Source organism: Muntiacus reevesi, chromosome 2 (genome assembly GCF_963930625.1).
Source record: "Muntiacus reevesi chromosome 2, mMunRee1.1, whole genome shotgun sequence".
Classification (NCBI taxonomy): domain Eukaryota; kingdom Metazoa; phylum Chordata; class Mammalia; order Artiodactyla; family Cervidae; genus Muntiacus; species Muntiacus reevesi.
In genome coordinates, this window is record NC_089250.1 from 41409233 (window position 1) to 41414784 (window position 5552).

The following is a 5552-nucleotide window of genomic DNA, read 5'->3' on the forward strand; positions in this document are numbered from 1 at the left end:
GACGACCAAGGCTCCACCTCGTTGCTCGGGCGCGCGCGGAAGTGACGGAGGGCCCGCCCCTTCCGGCCGCCCGGAAGGCGGTGGCTGCGAGGCTTTTTCGCGCGAGTCCGAACCAGCGCGCCATCCGCGATGGGTAGCTGCTTCCGGGCTCCGGACTGCCGCGTCCTCGCCCCTGGCGGCCCCAGCCCCTCACGTCCGATCTGACCGCGAGGCGGGGCCCACGGGTGGCGGGCGGGACGCGGCCCCCCCACCGGGAATCCCGGGGCCGTTTCCGAACCGGCGGGGTTGAAGGAAAGAAGTGGAAAAGGACGCGCTGGAAAAGGACGGCTGGTCGTGTCTGCTTTTGTGACGGCCACAGCGACGGTGGGCGGTTTGTAAGCGTGTGGCCGGGTTTGTCGCCGGGCGCGGTGGGCAGGCCGAGGCCCGCGCCCGTCCACGGGCCCGCACGAGGTCCTCCCGGAGGAGCCACCTCTAGCCGGTAGTCAGACACTTGGAGGTATTGAGAAGCAGTTACACCGAAAGGAACCAGCGGGCTCGTAGGGACGTTTGGGAAATGAAGGAGCGAAAGATGGACGGGATGGGAAAGACCCTGGGACGGGGCTTTTCCGGCAGAGGAAACCGGGTTCTTTTACTATGCAACGTCTCCAGAAAAGACCGCTCAGAATGAAGTCCTGAGAATCGCTTTCCTTGCTGTTTCACAAGGCATTCCTCAGGCCAGTGTGCTCCCCGGGCCTTTCTGGGTGCTCGGGGCGGAGGGGGTGGGGTCAGACTCCGCACTCGACTGCCCCCGAGAAAAACCTGGAAGACCCACCGTGAGGGGATGAAGCTTTCTTAGTGAATCGAGGTCTGTAGGGTTCCAGGTTATATAATTAACACCTGGGCAACATCTTTCTCTGCTGATGCAACCAGGACGGCCGCTGTCCCAGGGATGGGTTTTAACAGCGCTACAGGATGGGCTCCTTCCTGCCTTTCTGGAGCATCCCTCCCGCCGTGAATCCTGTGTTTCACACCCTCAGGATTGCTTGCTGTTTCTAATTCTGTGCCTCCCTGCCTTCCTCCCTGTTACTCCTTGTCTCTCTGATACCGCTTTCCTTCACATTCACTTGGCCAAAACCACTTTTATCTCTCAGGACTAATGTCATTTGCTGCGAATCTTTCCCCTGATTTCACAAGCAGGACACCTTCTTTGTGTCTAAGGCACTCTCACTGGAATTTTCTGTATTCCACGCCAACCGGAAACAGGAACATAGCTGTACAAGAAAATAATAAAAACTTAGGTTTATTGAACTTGCTTCAGCAAGGAAATGCAGCAGAGGACACATGAGTCTCCTCCAGACAGCAGTGTAATAGAAGGTTCTCCAAGGGGTCTGGGCTGGAGTTAACCATAGATGGTCTTGGCAAGGATGGGTCAGAGTTTGTAACCAGAAGAGTCACTGGAGGGGTCAGTGGTTTTGCCTTGGAGCATGTTCTCTGCACAAGCAGAGCCGCATGTTGAACACCACAGTTTAGTCCTGTTTTTCTGTTCAGGTGTCGTAAGAAGCTAAATTAGCACTAACCTTTTAAGTTAGTGCTAGTTGTGGTTCCTTCTCAGAACCCCCCACTCCCCATACCTTCCAGGAGAGCTGCCATCCCGTTCCTGGCAAGGGGGGATGGGGCCACCTGGTTGGTTAGATCAGGTTCCTCAACCTCTGCACTGTTGACAATTTGGGCCAGATAATTCCTTGGAGAGAAGAGAGAAAGGAGCTTTCCTGCACATGTAGGATGTTGAGCAGCAGCCCACCGTGGCTGAGGCCCACTTCCAGCGGTGCTGCCTTCCCAGTTGCTTGCTCTTAAGTCATTTGGGCCAGGAGGACTGTCCCAGCGGTTAAACGCCACAGTCAGTCTCTTGAGGCCTTCAGTGTCAGCAGCTGGACCCAAAGGCATAACATGAGGGTGAAAATAAACATGTTTGCCAGGCAGCAGTGACAAATGCCCTGCGGGGTGCTGATTGCAATGCCACCACTCCTTAAGACGAGTTCTTAACTTTAGCTGCACATTAGATCATCTGGGAATCTTTGAAATATACTGATGGAGGAGACAGAGATGCTGGTGCAGTGCCGGGGTTGGGAACTTCCCCTGGAGGAGGGCATGGCAACCCACTCCAGTATTCTTGCCTGGAGAATCCCATGGACAGAGAAGCCTGGCGGGCTACAGTCCATAGGGTCACAAAGAGTGAGACACGACTGAAGCGACTTAGCGCGCGCACACACACACACACATACTTAACATTGTACTGGGAGGGAATAAACAATACAAAGTAGTATGTAAACAACCTCAGTAACACAGGAAATGCTTGAGTGAAACGGATGTTGGAATTCAGAACCTTTCACATGTAAGGAACATTATGCATGACTTTCTATTCCTGTAATGGCAGATTAGGTAATAGACACACCCACAGTGGGGACAACGATGAACTCACCACCGAGCCCAGCATGGTGATCAGGATCCAGGAATGACAGTGGCCCGGGAAGATGAGCCCAGGGCTGGGAGCCACTTTTTCCCCAAGTGCATTCACAGGTCTAGAGGAGGAGATTGAGAGGCCAGCCAGTTCAGAGACCCAGCTATAGTACTCCTGAGTCCTGGGAGGTCAGCAGTGGTTGCCATGGCACTCATTTGCCTGCTTTCCTGTTTCACACCCTTATCCCTCACACTTGTTCCTGAAATCACATTCCTAAGTAAGTCACATACAAGCCTATATCGCAGCTCCTTCAGGGCAGGTGAGACCAAAGCAGGAAGAAAGATGAGAATGTGAGAAATTGCAACGTGAGACGTCTGTGTCCTCAGAAAAGAAGAGAGAATAATAAAAACTATATTTAAAGATACAATAAATGACTGAGGTATTTCCAAAACTGATTCAGGTGGACATCAACCCACAGATTCAAGAAGTTCTGGGGAGACCAAGCAGGATAAATAGGTTTTATTTGTGAAATGAAATACTGTGAAACCAAAGACAACTGGTGTTCACAGACCAGAAAGGATTTATTTGCTTGGTTTCAACCTGTTATGCAGCAGAATTCCCAAGCAACGATGAAGGGAAAACCTCTAACTCGGGTTAGAGGTCAGCATCCTGCCTCCTCCCACCAAAGTCACCGCCTCCCGGAAGGCTTCCAGTAGGCCTGCACCTGCCTCAGCTCTCCCCATTCCAGATAGCATTTCAAAGGCCAACAGATGCCTTCAAAGTTATAAAAGTTAAATACTGATGCTCCCCTAAGCTCTCTCAGGAGGGGTCTGAGCATAGAGGTCAAGGGTGGAGTCAGACAGGCTCCATCCAAACCCAACTCCACCACCTTCCCACCTCCTCTGCCAAGTGGGGACAAGTTGTCTATTCAGGAGGCGCTGTGAGGGTGAAGTGAACTGAGTCGAGCACCTGGCAGGGCCTCCTTCAGCAGCAGAAGTGGTTTTGTTGTTTTTAACTCACATATTTATTTTTGGCCATGCTGGGTCTTCACTGCTACTCTCTGGCTTTCTCTAGTTGCAGCAAGATGGGGCTACTCTTGGTTGCGGTGCACTGACCTCTCTTGCAGGGCACGGGCTCTAGGCGCTTCACTGGGTGTGTGTGGTGGTGGCATGTGGGCTTAGTTGCTCCACAGCATATGGAATCTTCCTGGGCCAGGGATCAAACCCGTGTCCCCTGCAATGGCAGGCAGAGTCTCTCAACCACTGGACTACCAGGCTAGCCCCGTGGAAGCATTTCCGTAATGACATTGGGTATCTTGAGGACTGGAGGTGAGGGCGAGTCAGTCTGGGAGGACCTGAGCTAATTGCACTCGAGTCAGGCAGAGGCAGTGGGGTGAGAATTGACACGACCACTCCTGCTCCGCATGTGCAGCCACTGTGGGTGACCCAGGACCAGCACGTGTGTCCTGGTGTGCCTGTTTCACCTCGGGATCTGCCGTTAGGTCGGTGCCGTGCCGTCACAGCACAGTGGTCTCTGTCCCGCTGGTCCCTGCTCTGCCTCCACGCCATCAGTCATCCATCTCCGCTCTGCTCTCTGCTGTCGGTGGCTCCAAGTCGGGTCTTTGTCAGTCTTGACAGAAGAGGTAGCACAGGGAGCAAAGCCTGGGGCTGAGCTGGGCAGGACAGTGTGCCCCACTCTGTCCCAGGCAGGCCCCGCTGGAACTCTGAGTCCTCTTAGAGGCCAGACGCATCACACAGCTAAGGACTGTGACGCCAGCATTGCCGAAACTTGGCCTATTTCCCAGCGCCAAGTAGAAACATGGAGACTGTGTTTTGGGTGAAGTAGAAAAGAGTAGCTTTATTGCTTTGCCAGGCGAAGCAGGGCAGAGTGGGCTAATGCCTTCAAGACCAGGTGACCCCCGCCCCCGGAGGGAGTAGGGAAGCATTTATAGTGTTCAGAGGTCAGGGCAGGATCAGCTCATGGAGAGTTAGGTTGGTTGGCATCAAGGTGGAGTTTCAAGTATCAGCCTTCTGGTTTCAACCAGTCTAGGGTCTGTGTTCTTGGAATCTGCAGTTTTCATGCAGAGGGGATCTACTGCCTGTAAAAACAACTTAGGAATGTGTGTCAGACGTTTATCCATATCTTTCAGGGAACTGAGAATTTGGTAGTTCTGCCATCACAGCTCCCTGGCCCAAGAGCTATTCTTTGCTTCTACATATTCACATTTCCCAATCGTTAACTCTTGAATCAGCCTTTTACTTCAAAATACAAGGACACAGAGGCTTGTACATGGTTTCCCTGGGAATGACAGTCACAAGCCCCCAGGAGACCAAGATCAGGGTGGCTTCACCGGAAGGGGACGCTGGGCAACTGGACTTGTTTAAAGTCGGCCTGTAACCCCTCCCACTGCCCTGCCTGGGGCCAGACTGCTGTGGCTGGGACTTCCCAGGCAGCCAGAGGTAGATCCAGGTCTTTCCCTGGTGAGCCACCTTCATAAATTCAGCATCCTCCCAGCCTCCTCCCCGCGCCCGGGGCTCAGGAGGGACACTGTCCCTGGGCCACCGGGCTCCAACTCTCATTTCTCATCCCCACCTCTCAGGGCACCCATTCGGCGTGTCTTTCTCTGAAGCCTGCCTCTCATCCACCAAAGGAAACAACTCCTATCCATCTCTTGGCGGCAGGGGGCAGGGGGGTGCCGGGGCGGGTGGCACTGCCTGGGTGGATTTCTACCCCCTTTAGCTCTGTGCTCTAGATCAGCCCCCACAGCTGACAAGCGGTCTGTGTTATCCAGCCTGGTAGCTCCCAGCCATGTGGCACCTGAGCATTACTGGCTGGCACCACCAAGGAGCTACATTTTTAGTTTTGTTTTTTTAACATATCTAACTAGACACGTGTAACTAGTGATTGGCCAGCACCAGTGGTCTAGAGACACATTAACCAAATAACAGCCTAAGATAGGTGAGCTTCCTGGAGTTGTACTTCCTCCAGGAAGACAGTGAATTTTTAAAGTTTTCTCTTTTGAGTGAATGGGTCTCTTCCAGTTTTGTTCCAAGGATTATATTCAGCAACCAAGAATAGCAATTTTTTTTTAATCAGAAAATGTCACCACAAAAAG